The following is a 26088-nucleotide window of genomic DNA, read 5'->3' on the forward strand; positions in this document are numbered from 1 at the left end:
CACATATGAGCAGAATGGCCTCCATCTCAAAGCTACTCCTTTCTGTCAGAAACAAGCTGGAGCAGCCAGGCGGTCGTTTGACTAATGACACAAAGGGAAGGTGCTAAGAAGGCAAATGCAATACAAACTCAAGCTCAGCATGCTGCAAACAAATTGAGCTGCTGCGCTAAAGTTGTGAAGAAAAGAGATTTTCCTATTACTTATACAGCAGTCCTAGACATCAGGGAACAAGCAAGCTGGAAATGGAAATTCCTATTGATGAGAAGAAATTTGATATTATTGTCATTGCTGAAACCTGCAGGGATTAGTCACATTACTTGGAATTTTTAACAGAGTAGTTACAAACATTTAAGGAAAAACAGAGTGAGTAAAGGCATAGGGGTGATGCTGTGCATTAAAGATGCCACTGTGTTTTTTCACTTACTCAATTCGTCAGAGCAGAGACTGATCCTTATGTTTACTAGTAAAACCTTTCAGAGAGTGACTGTTGGGGTCTTTCAGGCACCACTAAATTAACGATTTAATAATGATTCTGCTCATCTCTGTAGCATATGGAAATACAAAATACAGTTATCATGGAAGGATTCCAATTTGAAAAGATGGTAGAGGTTTTATGCAGTCAACAGGAAACATCACGGATGCTTCTGAAGTGTAAAGATGATAATTTTCTACTGTGAAAACATTACATTCAGGTCGAGGTAAAAGTCTACTGTTGTTCTCATTAGGAAGGACAAAGAAGAATGAAATGCTGGTCTGGAAGCTGTTGGCTGCCTCTGGAGGGTAGATCTCAAATCAATGAGGGGTGCAGGCTGAGATAGGCAGATGTGGAAATCATATAAAGTAAAAAAATTCAGACTTACTGAATGTATTCAAGAACACATTGCACAGATATGCGCAGGCTTGATAGGAAGCAGCCTGGGAGTCATAAATAAAGAGAGAGAAACATTGAGGACAATTATAAATAACTTAAAAGAATGATAAGCTCCTGGACCACAAATTGGCATTAGAAATTATTCAATGATCCATGCTTAACAGCATGACTAGTGTACGACTGGTTAATAACAGTGCGGAGAAATGTCACTGGGAAAAGCAGACATATGCACCTGCATAAGCTTTTGAACAATATTAACAGCATAAACAGGTACAAAAAATGGTAGAAAAAAAGGATTGCTTTTGCATTTGTGAGTGTCCCTGCACCTGCACACACAACACACACCCCCACAAAAGGCCTCACACATGCCTGTCCAACTGATCACCTGGCTGATGGCGTTAATAAAAGGTTATACTCACTGGATGCTCATTCAAACCTGTTGCAGCAGAAGCTGTCAGCCCCTGGAAGCAGCTACAGGGACCAGTGATCATGATTTGATTACACCGAATATGAGCACAGGGAGTATGGTGCCAAGCAATAATATATATAGATGTATATACCTGGCCCTCTGAAAAGGCTAAATTCCCAAATGTCAGAAGTAAAATTTATTAGGAGAGAGCATACAACATATACGTATATATTTGTATAAATACTCAGTTAGGTATGAATGAGAATTGAGAACTCCTTCAGCAAAGTTTATCAGAGGCCTCAGAGGCCACCGCGGCACAGTCACATAAAAAGATGACTAGGGAGGAAAACTCAGTAAGACTGAGCAGTGAGAGAGGTAGTGTGAAATTCAGAATGCTTATGTACCACATTGGGAGAAAAAAGGGAGAAAGGGAAACAGCCAGTATTAACTAGAAGATTGAAGTTCAAAATAGTTATATGGGAACCTGAAGATCACTCTATATTTAATCCACTTGCCTTTGTATAGACAATAAAAAGAACGGCCGAAGTCATAAGAGGAAAAGTATTACACTTGCTATGTCCCTCGCATCCACGAGAAGCCCAGACGGAGCAGGAAGGAGGCAGGAAGGACCTGCAACGAACCTGACCAAATGCAAAGGGCTTTCTAGAGCAGTGCTTAAACTGCAGGAATGAATATTGCGTGTAGTTTTTTACCGGTTTTCTATGGATCTGTGCTTTTCCCTCTGCTCTTGCCCCAAGAGAAAACATATGTACATAAGTTATTTTGTTGGAGCTGGGGCACTCCACGTTTATGTTGTTAGATGGCCTTGAAAAGGAAAAGCAAATAAACAAGCAGGTCCACTATGAGGGAATCTGCAGGCATATGCCACTGACCAGCCAGCTTCCCACTGGCAAGCATAGGTATTAGAGGAAATCAGACACCAGATCTGGACTTAGTGACAAAAGCTCCAGCCCCAGCAATCCAGGAGAAAAGGGTTCAGAGCCTGCGTCCAGCGCAGCAATCTTGTGGAAGCCCCTCAGGAGGAGCAGAGGGATTAAAATGCCAGGGTTGTACAAAGCCTTGCCACAGAGGAGCACAGCAAGCTGCAGGAGCAGGAGCGGGGGTCCAGAAAATAGCAACCTTCTCCTCACCTGTCCCCATGGTGTGTCCCTGGCCAGGGAATACTAGCAGGACAAAGGCACTCTGGAGCACTTGCAGGTGGGAGGACCCCTGCTCTCTGGCAGGGATGTGAGGTGAGGATGGTAGGGAGGGGAAGGAGGTGGTCAGGGGAGTCCTCTCTGTTTTGCTGAGGGAGCAGGGGAAGCTTCTGCCCCCTCTCCTTGCTGAGCCAGTGTGGCTGGTCGGCAGCACCAGCCTGATGCTGGGTGTCACACTAACAGGTCCTTCTGGCTGTGACATTTCTGAAGTGTCTTTTCAGACCCTGGCGTCACAGCTGACTCGCGCCCAGGCAGTGAGAGAGGCCAGAGATGCTGTCAGGATTACTCCCACATTCAATTACTCACGGCAGCCTGTGCACACACATTGTCACTTGACCTCATCCCCATCCCTTCCCAGAGGCAGAGGTGCTTCCAGCAGCGGAGGGCTGCTGTCCATCAGAGGCGCAGGTGCCTCTGTCCCGTCCTCTCCCCTCCCTGCCAAACACCAGCCGAGGTAGCCAGGCTCCACAGGGAGGTGAAAGAGGGGATTAAACCACTAGCTCCATGCCCATCAGCTCCCACAGCCTTCCTAGGAAGCGCACAAGGGACTCTGGTTGCTGCACAGTGCTGCATGCCAGGCCATGAGACTATGAGAAGCAGCGGGGAAGGAGAGAGAGAATAAATGGGTGCTGAACCGGGACCTGGAGTACTAGCCTAGGGCTTTGCACTTGGCAGATCCTCATCACAGAAGACAACTTTGTGGTGCTATTACCAGTCAGCACTTCTCCCTCACTCCCTTTCCCTTTCATCTAGGTTGCTGCAGTTGCATTTAATGACACAACAGATGTATTCATTTGCATCTTTATACAGATCTCTAAGCTCTACAAATGGGTGGGTGGGCGTGACCCCATTTCCCCAAATTATTCAGCACCTTTCAGTTATGCATTTCTCTCTTTTCTAATGTCTTTTTGAAGCACATGGAAGCAGCAGTGGAGAATTACTCTGCCATTTTCTCTTGAGCATCTGGGACCTGATCGCTCCCCTGCCTTTGTGAATCTCCCTTAGAAGCCAACAGGAGCCACAGAGATGTCTGTGCACAGGCGGACTGACTCCCCCACCATGTACACACACTTCCTGGAGAAGGGGAAAAGGCACAGATTTACCTGACATACCCCCATGCTGCACAGAAGATGGCTATGGGGAAGAAATAAGGGAAAAACAAGTGACACCCTGTCTATTTATCGAGGGTGATGACAATTCTGTTGCTGCCATCAAGAGATCTGTAGTCGCATTTATGGGATGTGGGTGAGTTAAAATATTTCCCTTCACCATCTGAAGGCGGTGTTTATGCGGAGCTGCTTGAAGCACGCTCCATGCTGATGACTCAGGGAGATGCTACCACCAGCGTGGAAGATCTGGCAGCACGGCCGGGTGCTGGTGTGTGTTCTTCAGAGCTTCCTCTGCACCAGTGCCATGGTCCCTGGCCCTGAGCTGGAGGGTACCCAGCTAGAGCAAGAGGGTTTAAATGGGTGAGGAACAGGTCTGCACACAATGCCAGATGCCATGGGAAAACATAGCCTGCTGCGTTCATCCTGAGTCCAGAGGCCAGCATTGCCATCTCTGCTGCATAGACTGAGGACAGGAGGACAGGAGACAAGGAGAAGAGAAGAAAGGAGGGGAGAGGAAGGGCTGTTCCCCACTGAGCTGTCATATATACTTAGGCAACACAGCAGGGGGGCAGTCCCAGACCTTGCATGGTGAAGTCAGATGCACAGGAGAGAAAAGCTCCTGTCCTGACTCTCCTTTTACCTGCCCCTTGCCCAGGCCAGGTGGCTCTGGAGCCATGTGTCGGTGAGAAGCTATTGGTGTGACACCCTGTGAAAGCAATGTGTGAGGATGCCAGTGCTGTTGGCAGAGATCATCTCCGGTTTAATTTATGGGCTGCGCTTTGTGTATAAAGCTATGGCCACAGATATAATGTAATCCTGTCACTGTGTGTGTGCTGAGCACTGCTGTCAATCAACGGCACTTTGCATCAGTACATTTTCATATAAATATGTATATTTTCTTGCTAACAGTATTATTATTTATTATTTGTGTTACTGTCATGCCTTAAGGCTTCGAGCAGGTCCCCGTTGTGCCAGGTGTCACACACGCAGTGAGAGGCAGACCCTGTTCTGCACGGCTTCCAGACTAAACACACTGTAATAGGCACAGTCTCAGGTGCCTAAGAAAAAAAAGCATTTTGAAGTTGAAGTGCTGGATTCAGCAAGCCAGCAGCAGAGCTGGGAGCAGACCTGGGCTCGTGGTGACTTCCTAATCCAACACTCTTCCCATTAGACTTCTCCAGTACCAAAAACTTGGCAATTTTGACTTCTTTTGGGGAAGAAAATGGATGAGACATTTTACAAGGTGGAAATTCCCTCTGATCCCTCTCTCTCTGAATACCCTCATATGCAGGAAGGCCAGGATGCACACAGATGAAGGAAAAAAGGTGCCTCGGGGAGAGGGGCGGACATATCCATCACTCTCACTGGCATCCCTGTGCAGAAACCAGCAGTGACCCCTCTGATGCCCAAGGCATGGCACCCCTTTCTCCAGCCCATGGCTGCTCTTGGGAGAGTACCCTAAGCCTTGCACTGTACAATGTGAGATTTCTTCTCCTCCCAAAGGCCTGTCCGACAGGATCACCTGAGCACAGAAGGCTCTTCTCTGATCCCTCAGGGTTTTGGTAGTGGTGGACGGGGCACAGGGTGCCATGTGTGGGAGAGGTCAGGGGCGGCCCTGTGCTGATCCCAGTTGGTCTGATCTAGCTCTGTAATGGGTGGCACCAACCCACCACACATCAACGCCGCGGCTGGTCAGAGGGGCCCTGGCCCTGCTGCTCCAGCAGGGTTAGGGGAGGGTGGCACCGCTGGGGCACAGGGATCTGGAGGGGACATGTGAGGTCACAAGAGAGAAGAAACAAGACGAGACACAGGAGGAGATGTGAGGATGCACAAAAGGAGACACAGGAAGGGACACAGGAAGGCAGATCATCTTGAGTGCCATTACGCGGCACGTGCAGGACAACCGGGGCATCAGGCTCAGCCAGCATGGGTTTATGAAAGGGAGGTCCTGCTTCACTAACCTGGTCTCCTTCTATGACAAGGTGACCTGCTTAGTGGATGGGGGGAAGGCTGTGGATGTTGTCTACTTGGACTTTAGTAAGGCCTTTGACACTATCTCCCACAGCATTTTCCTGGAGAAGCTGGCTCCTCATGGCTTGGATAAGTGCACTCTGCGCTGGGTTAAAAACTGGCTGGACGGCTGAGCCCAGAGAGTGGTGGTTAACGGAGTCAAATCCAGTTGACGACTGGTGATGAGTGGTGTTCCCCAGGGCTCAGTGTTGGGGCTGGTCCTGTTCAATATCTTCATTGATGATCTGGATGAGGGGATTGAGTGCACCCTCAGCAAGTTTGCAGATGACACCAAGTTGGGTGGAAGTGTCGATCTGCTGGAGGGTAGGAAGGCCCTGCAGAGGGACCTGGACAGGCTGGATTATTGGGCCAGGGCCAACTGTATGAGGTTCAACAAGGCTAAGTGCTGGGTCCTGCACGTGGGTCACAACAACCCCAGGCAACGCTACAGGCTGGGGGAAGAGTGGCTGGAGATCTGCCTGGCAGAAAAGGACCTGGGGGTGTTGGTTGACAGCCGCCTGAACATGAGCCAGCAGAGTGCTCAGGTGGCTAAGAGGGCCAACAGCATCCTGGCCTGTACCAAGAATAGTGTGGCCAGCAGGACCAGGGTGGTGATAGTGCCCCTGTATTCGGCACTGGTGAGGCTGCACCTGAAGTGCTATGTTCAGTTTTGGGCCCCTCACTACAAGAAGGACATCGAGGTGCTGGAGCGTGTCCAAAGAAGGGCAATGAAGTTGGTGAAGGGTCTAGAGCACAAGTCTTATGAGGAGTGGCTGAGGGAGCTGGGGTTGTTTAGCCTGGAGAAGAGGAGGCTGAGGGGAGACCTTATTGCTCTGTACAACTACCTGAAAGGAGGTTGTAGAGAGGTGGGGGTCAGTCTCTTCTCCCTAGCAGCAAACAATAGGACAAGAGGAAATGGCCTCAAGCTGCGCCAGGGGAGGTTTAGGTTGGATATTAGGAAATACTTCTTCACCGAAAGGGTAGTCAGGCACTGGCACAGGCTGCCCAGGGAAGTGGTTGAGTCCCCATCCCTGGGGGTATTTAACAGAAGGGTAGATGTGGTGCTCGAGGACATGGTTTAGTGGTGGACTTGGCAGGTTAACGGTTGGACTTGATGATCTTAAGGGTCTTTTCCAACCTTAACGATTCTATGATTCTATGATTCTATGACACAGCAGAAGATACAGGAGGAGGCATGTGGAACTGGACAGGGCTCAGAATGGCTCTTGAAGGGAGGGACTCCATGTTGAGGGGAATCTCGGGAGGGGACTTTGCCTGTGGGGGACCCACACTGGAGCAGGAACGTCCCTGAAGGGACTGCAGCCATAGCTGACCCACACTGGAGCAGGGATGCCCCCAAAGGGACAGCAGCCCATGGATGACCGAGGCTGGAGCAGGGTATTAGTGAGAAGAGAAGAAAAGAGCAGGGGAAGAAAAAAGCAAAAAAATAGGAGTGACAGCAAGAAAGTGTTTTGCCTGCAACAGACACAGATGAAAAAAATTGAGGTTTTTAGATGATGAGGCTATAAGGAAAAACTTCAGAAGGCAACTGAGGATCATTGACAAAGCCCTCAAACCAGAAGTAGTGTGCAAAAAACCCTCAGTAGTTCTCTTGTTATAAATCTGTACACAGCCACTGAATGTGCAAGAACAAACACCAGCAGATGACAATGGAGTCCGTGCACTGCTGCCAGCACTGGAGTCCAAGAGACTATATCTAAATCATGGCTGCTGAACAGATCTGGTGTGACCAAAGGAACACTGAGTATCTTAAGACAGCCAGGTTTCCAGTCTTCATGAACCAGACAAAAAGAAGCAAAATACTACTACATACTCTCATGTCCTCATTGCCTTTGCAGAACCACATCGCTAACCGATCAGGATAGCCAGTGACCAGGCATGCTGGTAGATGAAATACTGGCAGATGCAAAAGCAGTAGGTCCCATCCATTGCACACTGGTTCCCCTGTGCACACATAGACTGATCTGCACACATCAGCTGCATCTGTAGCAATTCTGTATCACAGCCACAGCAGCCATTTGTGCAGAAATCCAGTAGATTACTGCTCAAAGCATAGGGCAGCCATCTGTCCAGATCAATACAGCTGGGACGTCTAATGCAATTCAGCAATGCCAGGGAACCTCTTCTGTCTCTCAGACAGCAAAATTCCCCTTTATTGTGACTGAAATTCATTCCCTTCTTCTGTATTTGCTGAGAGCAGCTACGTTTGTCTATCCTAATTGCCTTGCAGTCATTCTAACTTGAGTCTAAAATGGCCCGCTGAGGTCTACCTCAAATAAAATCACAGAAATGTCTCTGTATATTCCAGTACCAGCACCCAGGAAGAGAGAGATCTCAAGGTCCCACAGTGAAATGGCTAGTGAAATTTAATAACAGCAATGGCAGTCAGATTTACATAACTTTTATGAAATCAATAGTACTGGACTCTCCAAAACGACTTGAAGAGAGAGACCCCATACAAATGTAATTAAGCACAGATGGCAGCATGCTTTCTATGCTCATGAACACCGCTGCAAAGCTGTATTCACTTTAACGTGAACAGCAGTTGCCTTGAACTTGCTGTTCGTGATGTGAAAATACCATTTTAACTAATCAAGGCTGCTTGTAATGTAACAGGCACTCATCCTTATTTTAATGGGGCTGGGCTCTGCAGGAAACAGGTAGGAGATGAGATGGAGTTTGTGAGATAAAGTTTCACCTCTAATGTCCAGACCTCATTCAACTGACTTCTACTTCATGTTTTCCCCAAAGCAATTTCAAAAGATTTCTTTGCAATGCAGGACCCCTACCCCAAAGCAACGGGCCCATCTAAGGGCTTGGGTGGGTTCGTGGCACAGGTGAGTGAGTGCTGTGCTAAACACTCATCTCCTTGAATGGTCCCCTCCTGCAGCTTCATGCAATGGCCTTTTCCTTCTTGTGTCCCATGCCACGAGCAATCCCATCCCCTCCACCCCACATCCTAGCTTACAGGGTCACACGTGCAGCAGGGGATAAGAAAACAGTCTGGGATTAAGACCTATATGAAGTGAAGAAAAGGTGACGAAATTCCAGTCAGTACATAAATCATAAATGTAGGCGGTTGAGAAGCGGATGGAGGGAAAAGGGTGATCACACATTTTAATTTTTTCAGTCTTCCTTAACTGAATATTTTGTTTTCCTGTTGGATAAAAGGCACATGGAGGTAGAGAGGTGGATGTCACAAAGCTGTCATCAGGCTGTTTTCCACACTTATTTTCTGAAATTTGAAATGACACTGAAAGTTGAAAATTTGAAAAAAAAATTCTTCACAGAGCTATCTGTACACCTCTGTCATAATCTTAAAAGGAGAGATATATTTTTAACAGCCTCAGAGGAAAAAACATGTTAGGAAAGTTCAGAAAAGCTTGAGTGCTGTTACAACCCAAAAATACTTCTAATCATTAAAGGCATTGCCTTTTTAACCTTCTCATCTGACTCTAACACTCTCCCTGGCTTTGACTAACATCTTGCTCCACCAACACAGCAGTCTGTCTCTACAAACAGACCCTGGGATGTAACCTCACGGGCAACACGTGCACTGCTAAAGCTGGAAGTTGTCACTCCTCTGCAGAACTGGCCTTGAAAGGTTCTATTCAAGCACAGTTATCTAATGCAGTGGTTTTCAACTTATTCAGCCCTGCTAATGGCTTATGGGCTATGTCGAAGGGAAACACAAAAGGTAAAGAAAAGTCACTCTAGTATCTCCAAAACTAAGCTGATGATAAAGGGATCTGTACCACTACTAGGCAATTTTTAGAGGTCCACAAATAGGATTGAAAACCATGGTGAGGTGCTTCAGTCTGTACTGAAGCATCTGTATTAGTCTGCCCTTCTGAGATGCCAAATGCTAGCTGCTGGCTACTTCAATATAACCAAAGGGTACCTTTGTAAAGGCCTAAATGTCAAGGCGGGTAGGAACAGCTTAGCAAATTAGTCAGGAGTTGTGGAAAATTTAAAGTTGAAGATTATAACTCTTTTTTGTTTTCCAGTTTTGGTCTTTATTGCATTTTATCTTTTATATTTGTGTCCTCTGTTTCCTTTGAAGCTCTCTCATCTATTCATTGAATCTGTTTTCATTGTCGAACCTATCATGTCCTACTAGTAGAAAACCTACTGAAATTGTTTCTTGGTGAGAAGGTATGGTTTTGCTTTAATTGTTTTCATGAAAACTGGCAAATCTAAATTGAGGAAACTTATGTATGTAAACACCAGCAAATCAAACTAAATTTGCATAGTTGAGGTGCTATCAACCTCCCCACAATATAAGCCCACACAAAACCCGAATGTTCTAACCATCAAGGTGTCTGGTTTGTTTGTTTGCTTGTTTTCCGGTTTGTTGTTATATTTCTTTTCCACTCATTGGACCATTCCTGGTTTTTTGCTGTTTAAAAGCCCGGTCTTTTTATAGCAGTGGTTGTGGTGACATAATAAACAGAGATGTAATTATATTCCAATTTCATTCGTTGTCCTATAAGACTGTACTATTCCATTAGCAGGTTAGTTGGATTCTCAGCTTCCTGCAAGTGTGCCTGGATCCCCCACTTCAGTGTAGTGTGTGTGACTGATCCATTTCACACTCTGAATGTCTCGTCTGTTTGGATGATGAGCTTATACAGGAAGGGAACATCTGCTCTCCACATTTGTGTGGTGCTGAATACACTGAAGATCTCTTAGTTGGTCACTACCAGTGGCTAGAATCTTCATAAGAGAAAATAATAACTTGGCTTAAGCATCAGGAATTCCTTCACCTATTGGGATTTTTTTTTCCCCTCAAACTATTAAAGGAAATTTTGCTTTATGAAGATTATTCTATTTTAAAAACATATATATATTATAAAATCACCAAAGTTTAAAGGAAGTGCATAAATTGAGGTGGATGAGAATTAAAAATACTTCTTAAAGAAAAGATATTCAGCCTCAGTTATTATTTTTTCCAGTTCCTCCGCCTAGTATTCATAGGCTTCTCTGATAGTTCCACTGTATGTGGGTTTAGGTATTTGTCATTAGGTGGGCAAACTCGAGAATACTGCTCTAAATTAGTGGGCATTAGGAGCTTGCACAATAGGGAAGTTAGGGCCTAAAATGCCTTTTATGTGGAACTGCAGTCAAAACACAAATGCACTCATCTTCCTCCTTTTCCTCCCCCTCTGAGAGCTCAGCAGAGCCAGGAGTACTTGGCTTTAAAGCTCCTTTCCAGCAAGGCTGTAACAGAACTCAGGTCCCAGAAGATGAAGGATTTTTTTCTTAGATCTTCTAAGCAACATTCTAGGTTAATAGTGCTGTCTTCGCTCTTTCTTCATCATATACCTGTTTAAAAGGTACAAACATCTTCCAATATGCCAGCCTGACAGGGCTCAGATGAGGGAAGATCAATATTTTATGGCCTTGGTAAGTGATTGCCTTTATGGCTTCAGCTGCTTTTAGGATTTGCTCTCTCTCATGTATATCAGGCAGAGAAGCAATAACAGTGTTGCCTTAACTGGCTGCTTTTGTGTTTAAAGCAATGATTTCTTGGGCTTATGTATTTCCATGCTTTCTTACTGAGATCCCTTGCTAGATTTTATCACACAATCCCAGTTATCCCAGTTCACAGGGCCGTGAAATAGCCCAAGAAGCACCATGACACACATTTCATTTATGAATATGCACTGCCACTGTGACAATCACATTACAGTCTCTGCAGTACCACTGTCAAAGCTAGAGCTAGTCCAATAGCTTGTTTGCTCTCGCCCTCCAGAGGGACCGGCTGCCATCAGGATGCACGTCCCAGCTGGGGTTGGTCTCTGCTGACCCTCCCATGCTGCCTCCTGCAGCACCTCAGCTTGGGACACCTGAGGGGTCAGCCCTGCTCTGTGAGCAGGGAGAAGGCAGGGGAAAGTGGGCAGTAACAGCTGGATCTGAACCACCCAAGCATCCTCAGAGGACCACGTCGCACCCTGTGGCGTTCACAGTGAGCGTTTTAACTGCTGCTTCACTTCTGGTCTGTCGCTGCTTATTAATACATTTTGTGGCCCCGGTGCTTCCATGACTCCAAAGGCAAGCTCGCTTCAGTCACTGCTCTGCATTGTGTTTAAGTATGTGCTTAGACCTTAACACATGCTTTCATCCTATTGAAGCCAAAGGGCACCAAGCACTGGCTTAAATACCCTCGGGAATGTGAACAGGGACCCAGGGCCCTGGCAACCCCAAGTAAAAAGCAAATGCAAAGCAAGACTTTCTCTGTCAGTAAACAAAACAAAGCAGGCTGATTTTTAAACCTTTTGGCATGTCTGGGTGTCTTCACCGCCACTGATGAAGAATAAACAATGCAATTATTAATTATTGATGATCGCTAATAAGAATGATGATTATCATTTCCATCATCCAGCCTTGCCATTCCTGCCACCTCTCTAATCAGTGTGATCTCGCTGCTATTATACATAATTGTGATTTTCCAAGTCAGGGTAGGCAAGGAAGCAACCTTGCAGTGTAAATACTAAATACTTAGCATAACAAGAGTGAGAGCATAACAAGAGTGAGAGCTCCCCGGCTTGGAGCAGAGCTAAGCGAAGTCACGGGCTTCCATTCTTTTTAATTTACCATCTGTTCTGTATGACACAGCTTGCGTCTCTTTAGGGTTTAGTACCCATTTATTATCCAAAAGCCACCTCTGCCTGCTATTAAAATCACGTTGGAGTGATTTAGAGAGGGAATCCGTCCATTTGCCCAAGTGGAAAGATGTGTCATCAGCATAAACCTAAATGCTGCAGCCTTCCTGGACTCCAGGACTGGGAACTGCCTCACCAGTACACATGCCTTCTGTTGGCTCCAGCCCCTTCCCTACTCCTGGCAGAGCCAATTACCCCGGACTTGTAATTACACACGTCCCCTTCTCTCCTCTTTCCTTGTGTTACACATGCACACATCACACACACACACACACACACATACACTTTTCCATCTTGCCTTTTCCATCTCTGTCTTTCTCCCAAAAGGGACCTGACTGAGTCCCATCCAACTGCTACCCCATTTCCTCTTTCCTTTTAATCCCGGCCTCCCTGGTCATTACCCTCTGTCTGTTGAAGACTAAGCCTGCACACTCGTTATTCTTCCCTCTCCATTGCCCCTAATCATTCACACTTCTATATACCTGGCCGCATGAGCATGCTCCTTACCCCTTCATTTTCCAGCATACACCTTGTTCCCATGCCCTGTCACTCGGCCTTACCCCCTCTCCTCTTTTCCAGTTCTCACGGTCCTCACCATTATTTAATAAAACGCAGCACAGATGAAGATAATTGCTATCACTTCCACAGTCCCCTGGGACATCTCAGAAATCTCCCACAGGTACCCAGACAAGCATCTCACCCTAATAGCAAATGACTGTTAAACTAAGCAAGAGATTTTCAACAGTCTCCACAAATTGAACCCAACAACGCCCCCTCCACCTCCATAGCTGCCTTCCACGGCTTTAGCCACTTCCAATTAACTAACTGAGTAGCCCAGAGCTCTCCTCAGGGATCCAGGACAAATGGGATCTGGGCCGAAAACAAGCCGAGGAAAGCAAAACAATTAAATGCAAGGCAGCTTGGCTTCAGGACCCTGAGGCAGGGCTTCTGGGGGATGGGGAGCCCAGGGGAGCCTATAGTCAGGAGCTCGGTCCCTACAGAGCCATCAGGTGGGATATAGGTGGCAAAGCTCCCTGAACAGCAGAGAGAGGGGATGGTGGTACTAGTAATACCGCACGCATCTCTCTGTCCGTGCAACTACCAAAGGGAGACCTTTCTGCGTACTAAATATTTAAGATCTCATTTGGTTTGCTGAGACAATAGCCATTTTGTTCTCAGGCTCACTACAGGAGAGGCATGTGTGCTATGCTTTCCCATGGAGGGTGGAAGATGAATAGAGTCATTGCCCCAACTTAAAACATTTTAATGGAAAACCTGGCATCACTGATGTGTGTCCTTGCTTGCTGTTATTTTTCCTTACCTAATTTACCTGATAGACTACAGTAGGGGGAGGGAGGAAAGGAGAAAGAAGACAAGGGAAAAAAGGGTATGTTCTCACCAGAAATTCTGAATTGATTCAAATTTAATTCCTCTCCTCTATTTGGAATCAATATTTCAAAATCAAAAACTCAGTTTTTGTTTTAGCCTCAAATGTTTTTTTTTTTTCCCGCAGCAAACAGGCTACAATATATGTTCAGATTTTTTTTTTTTTTAAAAAGGAGCAGGACCCTGAAAATTAAATGACATATTAAGAATTTTTAGTATTTCATTTAGAAATGGTGATTTGAAATGAGAGTTACTATTCAGTACTTTCCTAGGGGGGTGAGCACCTGATTTCTAGTGGGTTGATGGAAAGAGGGGATGCTGAAGTACCAGGACTTTTCAAGAAGTGGGTCATTTGGCTCTGCCACTCCTTTTGCTTGGACAGCTTGTAGCTAGATGGCCATTTGTCCCCATGGTGGGGCAAAAGGACAGGAGGCATCCTAGACAGTTTGCTTCACACTGGCTACTTTCAGTGAAGAACAGAACTGCAGAAGCTGAGAGAGCAGGAAACACTGTCATGGGATGAGTAAGGGCTCAGTCTGATTTCAGTATAAGCCTTGAGCTATTGGAAGAAGAGTACAGTGGGAAAAGCACATTCCCCTTACCTGTCCTGCCTCATCCCATTGTCCCATGCCAATTCTGTTGGGTTTATCCAGACAGAGCACACCTCAGCCTGAGAGCAGAGAGGGATGCCAGGCTGTGCTCTTTTTTGTCCCTACAGACCACCTGGGCTGCAGGTGTATGGGGCTGGAAAAGGCTGACTGACCACTTAAGAGAAAGACTGGCTGATGACCTGCCACTCTGGGCAGTGAAATGACCCTGCTTTCACTCTGCTCAGGCAAGTTTGACAGCACCTCCCACCATCAACTGGGACACAGCAACTAGTCCAGCCCAATACCTCCATCTAACCAGGAGCCAGCAGATCAACACTGCACAGGAGGGGGCTGATGTGAGGGAGCCCTGGGCTGGAGGAGCCAGGGGGGCTGCAAGGCAGGAGAGGGCACTGGCAGAGCTGGTGAGGGGAGCCCCAGGCTGGGAGGGCCAGAAATTACTGCAAGTTGGTAATATGTCGTGCATTAGTAGAGATGTGTGCGTAGGGGAAGCCATATAGAGCTAAGTTTAGCTCTAGGCAACTCTATCAGTCTTTCACTTTCATGAGCACTAAAATTGGCTGAAACTCACTCAAAATATGTATTTAAAAAAATGAGAAAGGAAAAGAAAATGTCCGGTTCCTGTAAGATGATCAATAACAGCCAATGCTAGAGATGACTTTTTCAGCCACAGAGAAACAACTGTTATTGTTGAATTGCTCGGGAACTTTGCCAGTGGACAAAGATAAACTAATAATGTCAAGAAGAGGAGGGGTGAGATTGCTGAAACCTTAGCTACAGTAAGAGAGTTGATAGAAACACTTTCAAGAGGCATGTGGCAGGCCTCACAGAAAGCAATCAACTCCAACCAGGCACGAGGGAAAGCAAGGGGTGGGAGAGCACACACCTATGGCACCTTCACGCTGCTGCTGCAGCTGCCCAAGCAGAGGCAGCATGGGATGCTGCATCAACCTGCTTGCAGTGCTAACCCATGGCATGCCAGAAAACAGAGGGCCTGGCCTCTTGCAGGACTCTGCCCTCAATATTTCTTTGCCCTGCACTGCAACCTGGCTTCTCCTGCTCCCACATAGGTGTGAAGCCCAGAAGGGCAGGTACGGTGGGGCGGGAACACGGGGTACCCACAGAGACACCCTGTGGCCCCAGGAGCAAATCACCCTCTGTTACCAGAACTGCTTCAGACATGCATCGCATAACACTGCAAAGCAGCTGCTACCAAGGGTTCATTTCTGCAGTTCCGTCCCCTGTCACCCGTGGCTCTGCAGAATCGATTGCAAGCCCATGCATCACCCAGAGCATGCAACCCTGGCGGATCCACCCACCGCATGGCGTTGCATGGAGGGGACTTTTCTCTATCTGCTAGAAAGCCAGCACTTAAAGGGGGTCCTGGGCTCTTCCAGGGCCATTTACAGCAGTTGCTAGGCTGCTGACTGTAATAGTTTTGACTGCAAAGGGCTCCAGGGAAAACTGGAGCAGTCACAGGGTCATAGTTCCCTGAGTTTTTGCCATTTCATCCCGGACAAACAGTAAATCTCATTCCCTAAAATAAAGCCCTTTGTATTTTGTGAAGCACTGCACTGAGGGCTGTTTCTCACAAGACCCTGTTATTCCTATAGCACCAGCCACATGACACCAAGGCACAAATTTCGGCCGCGGTGTCCACTGACAATAAATGGAAAGGCCCTGGACAGACTCCAATTTGTGCTTGTGAGAGACAGGCTGTTCTGTCTAATCTTGACCTTTTCAAAGTTTCCAAATACTCACTTCCATATTATTAAAGAAAAATCACTGCACATTTTGTTTTTTGTACATTTGCTCAAAATTTGCCAGAATTCAAGAGATGACAGACCAAACCCCAAGCCAGACAGTTCTCTGGGTGATGCTACGTGGTGGGGGCAGCTGAGCCACAGGGTGCCAGAGGGGCTTGCTGATGGGTGCAGAACCAGTCAAAGCAAGAATCAAAACCAAAACCCAGGGGTCCTGATTCCCAGGGCTGTCTTCTGACTGCAAAATGATGTTTTCTGGCAGCTCGTGCTCCTGTCATCAGCAATGGGGTAATAACCCCTGCATCACCCTCATATACTTCCAATATATCACTGGGTCACTGACTGCTTGACAAAGGAAGCTGGTATTTTGTCCCCTGTGTTGTGGAAGGGGAAACTGAGGCACGGAGGAAGGTGAAGTGATTTACCTAAAGTTATTCAGCAGGAGAGTGGCACACCTGGGACTAAAACCATGAACTTTCAATAGCCCAAGTTCTTTCAACTCTCACAGTCAGCAAATATTCAGCTCTGAATATAGGTATCTGTTGCTAGTTTTGTGAATGGGGAGGGATGTGTGTCCTTTGCAGCATTTAGGACCCTGCAGCCCACATTTATTTGGGCCTTTTGGAGACTGCAGCCTCATCCCTTTCAACAAGAAGAACTCAGATCCCACAGGAATGGATGGTGCCTCAGGTTACCACATTTGCAGTGGGCACTAGGGCACATCAACTCTGCAAGCATCCCATCAAAGCCTCGGACCTCTCACCTGCCGAACGCACTTTATAGCTAAGAAGTATTTTGCATGGCCCGCTCTCTCCTCAGCATTTCTGCTAACAGAGATGCTTATTTGATTCTGACACTTGCTTCTGCAAGGACACCTCAGCCCTGGTTCCCCCAGCTCAGTGTGCACAGACCACAGAAAAGTCACCATTAGCGCCCATTGACTGCTCAGTCCCACTGGCTGCCATGCAGGTGGAGCCCACATCCCCAGGAAAGCCCAAGCCCCGTGCTCCCCTCCCTCTCCATGTTTGTGTTGTTCTTTAAATGGCTTTGTTTTGCTTAAGCATCCCTTTTAAAGCAATGTTTAGCTTCCAGTTGGAATGAGCTCCAGGAAGCATGGCCGGGGCCCTGCCTGGAACAACGGCCTGTAATTTATGGTGAGTTATGTTTCAATTACCTCGGTGTTATAGCGTCTTGGTGAGGGCAGGCATTATGTCATGTCAGGGATACGGGCGAGGGAGAAAATACAGACGCTCCCATTACAGCCAGTGATGGAGCAGTTTTAATAATACTGCAGGAAAAAAATAAAGAGAAGGGGAGCGCAAATGACTTTCCAGCCATACCATTACTGCACATTAGTAACACGGTGCAGCCAGGGAGAGAGAGGGGGAGAGGGGAGTGGGGAAAGGAGAGGCACAGCTGAATGACAGGGAAGAGGAAAAGGGAGAGCAGATAGGCAGAAAAAAGGGAAAAATAGGGTGAGGCAGAAGGAGAGAGGGAAGGAGGGAGGGAAGGATGGAGAGAGGGACAGAGAGGGAAAGAAGGGCACCCACAGAGCAGGGAAAGATAAAGGCAAAGGAGCTGAGTGAGAGATGCAAGAGGAGACGTGGCAGGAGAGGTAGGATGAGGTCCTCGGTGAGTTACAGGGGGATGCCGACTGCCTCAGCCCCATGGCTCTCCCACCCCACAGCCCAGGCTCCCACTTATGGGGGGCTACTGTGCCCCCCACACCTCTGCTGGCCCTGGCTCACCGGCTGGCTGCAGGAAATGGCAAGGCAGGTGAGCAGCTGCAGGAAAGGGGAAGGGAAGCAATCGTTATTAGGCTTTTGTGAACGATATTGCTTTGTTGCTGGAACAAAGCACTCGACTTTCCAATAATAACAATCTACTTTTTTTTTTTTTTAATCAAATTGCCTTTGTCGTTGTGGCTTTCTTTAATTTTGTTTCGGCAGGGTAAGCCTCTCACTTCCAGCTTACTGCCTCAATCGCCGGTCTCCCTTACGCTCAGTCACTCCTGCCCATGTGTGCCAGCCTGCTCTCTCCTTCTTTATTTTCTTGACACAAATGGCAGTCATTGCTCAGAGAATGTGCTGGGTGAGCTTGCTTTGTAATTCAAACCTTTTATTCAGGTTACCATTATGTACTAAAGAGGAAAATATGTATTGGCTAAACAGCCTCCTTAGGGATGGTCCCCTGGCTGGGAGGGGAGGGCTTGGGCACTGGACCTCACGTGGACCTGCTGCCTCCCTGCCCTGCTCATCACCTGCTTGGGAATCCAGCTCATCCTCACTTCTGCTTGCCTTCCCACTTCAGGAGAAAACCCTCAGGTCGGAGATGAATTGGTGCCTTTCTGTGAGCATTCATACTCGAGTGTAGGCTTATTCTACCAATGCAATGCCATGAAGCCCCAGTATAACTAAGGCAGGGATTTCCCACCATCACAAATGGCTTCATGTTCCTATATGAGTAAAAATTAAAGCTGTCTCCCTGTCCCTCAGAATTAGTTTTTCCAGAATGCTGTGTTAGAAGAGAACAGGGATAATATTGCAGTGTTTCAGATTGTGCACCTGCAAGCCTTTCAGTACCGTATCCGTACAGTACCAGTGGCTGCAGTTGTGTAAATGTGACCTGACCCAGGCATTGGCACATGGTGCCGCATCTCTTGTGCATGCAATAAGGAGTGCATGCCTGCCTTATGCCAGTTATGAGAAAACAGGACACCAAATTATCTGGTTTAACATTGAAAGAACATGCATAGGCAATCCCCCTTTCAGTGCAAAGCCTGCAGAAACGGTTCCCCCATCAACACGTTCTGATTATCCGTGTGAGTTTGCACTGTATTGGCAGCTTGCCACTGTGTGACTGGCATTTTTGCTATTCAGGTACAAAGATCCCAAATGCTGGTTCAGCCTACTGTTGAACCACGCTGCAGGCTTCCCAGCCCTGCTGTACAGTGTGCTGTGTGTTACACTGTTTGCAGCTGAGAGCTGTAGTTTCCAGAATGGTACTTCTTATTGATGCTCACATCTCGCTGCATCAAAGCAGGAGGGCAGTTGTGCCTCCCTCCTGAAGGCATTCGGATAACACCATGGTGGGGCACATGTAGTGCAGGTAGGAAGATCTCAAAGGTCAGAGGACTGCTACCAGCAATTTAAAGTGGAGTCTCCCTCAAAATATTCTCCAGCCACTGGATTGTCCCAGTTTGATAGGAGGACACACAAACAACAGAAGAAGTGATTAAGGTGGCCTGAGTTCCATATTAAGAAGTTCACCTTTTCTGCTTGTCCCCTGATAGAGAGGATGATTTTCTGGTCAAACTGGAATTTTTGCCTGGACTTTTCAGGGAAGACTTCTATTTTGTCCCTGGACCTCCCTGACAAGGACACCCTGATCTGTCTTATATTGTCTGAGGTGTAGTCCGGAGTTTGTTGTTCACTTAGAGTCTCTTTGCCTCAGGGAATGTTTCAGAGGAACTTACATAGCAAATGCATCTAGGCTGCATTATAAACAGGACATATTTCTCTTTCCAAGTAGAGATTATCTTGTTTACTTATTGTTTTTATTTATTTGGTGCCATGGGGATACCTCTGCAAAGGCAGGTAGGATTCAGCTGCGTGCTGAAAAGGACAACTTCATCCGCAGCCCCTCATTTGTCTTGTGGCAGATTTTAGCAGTGAGAATCTCTGAGAATCTTTTTCTTCCCTCCATTTCTGAGCTCACAGATGTTAAACACAGGCAATGCAGATCTGATGGTCTTGTGGTTCCAGCTTCTCCTCCTTGTTTCCAGCTGCTAAATCACATTTAAAGATGTTAACAATACACAAAATACCCTCAGCATATGACTTCTCTGTGCAAGTGATCACTGGAGCTGTCACAGGGGTATTATTAAATTGCCAAGGAGAAGAAACACATCCCCCCTGGTTCTGAATGGAAGCGGAGGCATCTGTAAGGCAGCTTCTCAAACGGGAGGTGGCCCACGTTTTAGAAAACGTTGAGGGTCCCCACACAGGAAAACTTTATTTTAGGAAGCACAGAGTGAGCAATTCACCTGTACTGTGTTTATTGGCTTCCCTCCATTGTGGTCAGTCATTAAAGTCATATTGCAGCCCAGTCCTCGTCAATGGGAGTTTTTTTTAAACACAGCACAGTGACTAGTGTCTCTACCTGCATAAATTTCCGTATGATTTTTTTTAACCTAAAATATGAAGTGCCTGTGGGACATGTGGATATGCCTTTGGGATGACTGCAAGTAAACACGTGGGTAGCAGCATGTTTGCAAACAGCTAACGCTCCGAGACACCAGCTGATGGAAAAGCGGGTCCTGAGGCACTAGAGGAACTACAACAGAGATTTGTTGGGCAGCTGGAGATATAGTTTCATTCCTCTTCATATGGTGGAGAACTGGCCACAGAAGCTCTGGGAGGGCCCTCTGTCACAGACTTAGCAGAAGAATTCAGAGTTCCCCTTTCCTGCCACTGTCAATAACAATATTCCCTCACAACTACAGCTCGCTGTCCACTTGGCTGCCTGTGGTATCATCACTCGAGACTGCAGGATCAAAAGCTTGCACAGTAACTGGGTCAGAGGGTCTCCTTAGAGAACACTGTGTTGTGTTTCTCCTCGTCCCAGCCACCATGTTAACTGCGATGTAGTGAACAAGTGGAAAACATGGTGTCTGGTAAAATAACAAGGCTTATAGCTGACTTTGGAAAATTTGGGAAATGAGGAATGGCACAAAACTGACTGCTTCGAGAAATTTGGAACTGTAGATCCTAAAAGCCCTTCTGTAGCACAACCCTGTCCCATCACTTCAGGTTGTATAATAGGATATATTAGGATCCAGTTACAAGCCAAAGTCCACTAGGGAGTGGAAGTGTGAAGCTTAATACAGTATCACAGAAATGGAATGCTTCTTTAATGGTACAAAAGGGACTTGTGCTTGAAAGCATTTAACAGAGCCTTGGTAAGTAAACTGTAGTAATTGAGCTAGCAAAGGCATTTAGCTTGAATACTTTGTATATGTATAACAAAATCAAATAAGCACCAGGAAGAACTATTCTTCAAAGGAATAATTTGAAATGCTTCTATTCCCTCTCCAGACAAAGAGCACTTACTTGTTTCAGCGTGCACACTTCATTGTGCCATGTAGCTACGGAGACTCCTGGTTTGTGAACACAAAAGGATTTAAACCACAATGCATTAATGTCAAGCTGCATACCTGCAGTTATTTCTAGTCCACCAAGGAATACAGCCCTCCATAACTTCAAACTGAGAACTCAGCTGATCATGGCATCCTCTGGGACTAATCCTCCCTCTGCTTCTCTCAACTCCAACTCTCTGTTTTCCCTAACGATCACTGTTTATCTGGAAAAGAAACCGGGGTGCTGAAAGGTGTGGGAGGGTAGATAAATAACAAGCATGAGCAAATTGTCAAAGCAAGCTTCACTGTGGTCAGTTGTATGTCAGAGGAAGAGAAAAAAGAGAGGAAGAGAAGAATGAAAGCTAAGGACAATACAAGCTTCAAGGATCTGAACTCTACCCAGCAGAATTCTAGTGTTGAATACAAGAGATGATTGTCAAAGGTCTTAATAACAGCTCGGTTAAAAAACACCCGTTGGGATTGTTTATGTTTTCCTTGAACTGAACCCTGGGATTTTCACTAACTAAAGTTTAAGAAGGGAATGGAGGCAAAAAGCAGTGCTGTGCCTTGGAAGCTGCTGCAGGGCCTTATGGGGGTTGAGCTTTCCTCTGTTCTCCTCTGGGAGAGGGTCTTGCTTAGAAATGGATCCTAAGACAAAGGTCTGAAGAGCTGCACTTACCACTGTGGCACCATATTAAGATCTATCTTTGCAAGGTTGAAGTAAAATATTTTAAGTGTAGTGCTTTAAGTGGAAAGTGGAGATCCAGTTTGAAATTTTAAGCAGAGAAGTTTTTCATTTTTATCCTTTTTTGGTAGAAAATCTTCTTGTTTGGGATCAGCTTTATGTGAAAAACTGTGATGAACAGGAACTCACTAGACATGAGTTTGGTTTAACCTCTTTGGGCTCCTTTGACTTTCAGGAGAACTCCAGTTCAAGAATTTTCATCTGAACAAGAGGAAATGAGATGAAATTACCCACTGAAAAAAAAAAAAAAAAAGAATCTTTAACTAAGTTTTGGGCATAGATTTGTATGTTTGAAGGTGCTGAGAAGTGAATAGAAGACAAGGCATAGAAAAGGATGAAACCAAGGGGGAGAAGAGTGGCAGACAACAGAGAAGGCAAAGGGTCTAACACGATGCAAAGGTGGAGGCTCACTTCAGAGAGCAGACTTCAGGCAAAGAATCAGTTGTACCCCATGGTGGAAGCAGGGAAGACAAGAGACAAAGGAGTGGCTTTATCAGACCTTCAGATGCTGTAGGAACATGTGTCTTATCAGCTGGGAAGGGCACATCTTCAGACCTGTACAGCAACCCTAGCTTTTGCAGCAAAGAGTGTTCCAGAAAATGTGTACCACCAAGGAGCGATGTTCATGCCTGGAGAACAGAGTGTCATAGCTGAAACAGTGAGAGCTGACCCGAGGATGAGACACTAGCTTTGAGTCCCTTTATTTAAACAACCAAATAAGGAAGAATCCCACTTAAGCTACGACATACTGGATTCTTCTTATACAGGTACATGCAACAAAACAGCATGATGGGAGAAAAAGGAACGCAAGGTCATTACTGCATACAGCTCTCCCACTCCCCCAGTTAGCAAGGCATGCAGCTATTTGGAAAAATTGGGGTCCAACTGTTTTTTCTCACTTCTTAGTGAATTTTCTCACCTCCACTGTCCCAACCCACCACCCACCTTCCGAGAAAACCAAAGCTCCAGTGATTTGTTTGTAACATTTAATTCTTACTTGAAGAGCTTGTGTTACTGGGTTTAAGGAAAACAAAGAATGCTAAACAACTTAAACGGCCAAGAACTGACAAATAGCAAATAATCAAAGCACTCAATTCAAACATAAATGAGGCCAGGGATTGCCTATTATTCTGTCTTTGCACACTACCCAGAGAACAGGCAGAGGGGGTGCATTCTTGGTCAGTCCCTAGGCACTGTCATAATAAACATGATTAATAGGCTATAATTTACCTGCACAAATAATTTAATGAACAAATACAAACAACAAACAAATTTGGGCAGCCACGATCAGATCTTGAGCAGAATAAAGCAAATTCACTAAATAAATTGGTATCAACTAGTCTTAGTAATTGCATTCCATCTCCCAGAATGGCTCCTGGATTACTTACGGAGCCCAAAAGCCTGCCAAGCATTTTACAGGCTATGTCCATTCTGTGCCTACGAGAGTGGATTCACTGCCTACACCCAAATCACTGAGCGCTTGCATTTGCATTGACATTTTTATGGGGCTTTCTAGCTTTGCAAGTGTTTTCTAAGGGGTGAAGTTTAAAATAGCTCTGGTCCTCCTGCAATATTCCTGATTAAGTAACAGGATCAGACTAGGTTTTGCATTCTTTCAGCCACAGAAATGACTTACTGGGGGCATTAAAATAAGAGTCCCTGGAGAAACACGTGCACAGGTTATAGATAAGCCCTCAGCACTACATTAGCTTTCCTTGTTATTTGCTCTCCCCGTGTCTCAGTTGTCCTGGGTTTTGAGCTTGAGTCACAGCTCAGCAGAGTCCCTGGAAGTCTGTGCTCTCTTTAGCCAGCTATGGGAGAAGCAAGTACCTCTCCTCCACAAACCAGAGCTCTGGTCTATTTTGTGACTCCCAAGCAGAACTCTTGCTCTTTGGAAGAAATGCTGAACGCAGCTTTCCTGGGCCATGCATCCTCCCTCCTCCCTGCCTCAGCTGGGCAGCAGTGCCGAGCACGGTGGGTAAGCGCAGATTCCACGACAAGGTAAGATAAATGGAGAAACATGTACTGCAAGAGATGTTTATTGAGTGAGATGCTAAATGAATAACCCAATCAATGCTGTAATATTTAATTCAATACAAACTTCAGATTGAGAGTGTTCCCCATTTATTTTGTGCTGTCACAGAAATTGTCGTTCATTAGACCAGGGCACTGTCATTAAGGGGAAGAGGTTTCCAGCCGAGAGATGCTGGCTCCAGGACGTGCAATGAGTACAGCCTGTGCAAGATGGTAAATGACAGAGAGTTTAGTACTTTCCTTCTCTGCGAGGGACTTTGGGGAAGGCAGGAGACATTGTGCTCTTCTGAAATGTTCTCTAATGCCTTGTGCCAGCGTAACTTTTTCTCCATGTGGCAAGGATCTATGTCTATGCCCTGGACTATTTGGACATGCCAACCATGAGTTTAAACTGCCCTATTCTCTCCCTCTTCTGGGCTCCCAGTCTCCTGCTGGGACACTGCCATTGCTCACATTCTCAGTAGAGGGCTGCAGTCAGGGATGGGGGCGAAGCGAGGAGCTGTGACTGTGTCCTGGGAACTCAGGCAGTGCCAGCTATGCAGCAAAAGGAGCAAGGGCAGACAGAAGAACTCTCTTCCTGGGTGAAGTCCTGGATCATCGACCTGCCCTTGCCACGTGCCTCCTCAGTGTGTCAATGCACACATCTCTCCAGCACTGTGAGGAAAGTGCAAGGTCAGCTGTAGCGTGCCAGCACACCCTGCTTGCACTTGGACTAGCTTGCAGGTAGCCCTGCCTGTTGGCATGCCATCCTGCCTCACCACCGGTGCAAAGTGCTCACCCGCTACCACATGTGCATTGGGATGTCATGGCAGAGGTTGCCAGCTGGCTGGACACCCCTTGCTTGTGACAGGTGGCACTCTGTCTCTAAATCATCCTGGCCATCCTTATTCAGTGCACCTGGCACCCTGTCCCCCACATTTATAGCTCCCACTCTGAGAGATCTCAAACCATCTGGTACAGCTCTAACTTGTCCTGTGCTTGATCGGATTTCTTGAGCGTAATACTTGACCGAGTGGTGCCTGCAACTCCTTCCTTGTCCCATGCTGTCTCTGCCTGTTGTTATTCTCTCTGGCCTCTGTCACTGGCCAGGTTGTGACAAGATCCAGAATGATGTTTAAAGCATGGCATGGCATCACTGAAATCCCATTCTTTGAACTAGTCTGTTCTCTTTCTCCTAGGGATTCACATGAAAGCAGCCCCAGGAATATTGATTTCCACATAGGTGTTTGAGAAATGTGTTCATTCCATCGGGTTGAACACCTTCAGTGGGTGTTCTTCAAAGCCAACTTCACTCTTGAAGTGATCCCAGTTAACTTATTCTCAAAGTCCTTCATTCTTTCTTCTGCCTCTCTCTTTGCTCTCTCAGGGAAGTCCTTAATTATCCCCCCGTGTTTCTCAGGTGAAGCAGCTGAAAGCTGTGCTTAACATGTCCTCTGATTACCCGCAGAGGGCTAATGAAATAAGGACAGATTTAGTGAGTCTGGAAGCACATGTGTTTGCATGCTTATTTAGTTCTTTTAGTTCTCCCCTCACAAAGGAAACCAAATCCTGCTGGCCCCTGGTGAACTTCTCCACTGCTTTTGGGGAGCTGACATGGGCACAGCGTATGTTTCTGTCAAGCCTCAAGTGCTCTGAAGGTTTCTAATTCAAGGTAATTTACGAGAAACTGTTTTGAAAGGAGAGCACAAAACCTCCATATTAATTGGGGGTGATCTAGAAGGCAAAGCATATGTCAGTGCAGAGATAACAATGTATGAATACAAACAGAAGCAAGCCCCTATTCCCTTTTTCCATCTAATCTATCCATCTATTCATCCATCTAACTCTACCTCCTCTTCTCACTTCTCTTATTTTTATGGCTTCAAGAATTCATGTTTCATCCACATTTCAAAGGCTGGTGAGTAACCAGAACTTTGTCGGCATCTTCATTTTAAACTGAAAAAAACAAACAGCACCCCCTCAGCCCCCCTTCTCCCAGTCTGTTCCTGCCAGAAACATAGCAACCAGCACGCACGGCTTTCTGCAGGCAGCCTAGTTTGCATTTAATTAGTTCTGTGATATCCTAAACTTCTTTCAACCTCCGCCCCCAGAACATCGCTGTAGAAATCCTCAC

This window comes from Platalea leucorodia, assembly GCF_965183815.1.
Source record: "Platalea leucorodia genome assembly, chromosome: 2".
NCBI lineage: Eukaryota > Metazoa > Chordata > Aves > Pelecaniformes > Threskiornithidae > Platalea > Platalea leucorodia.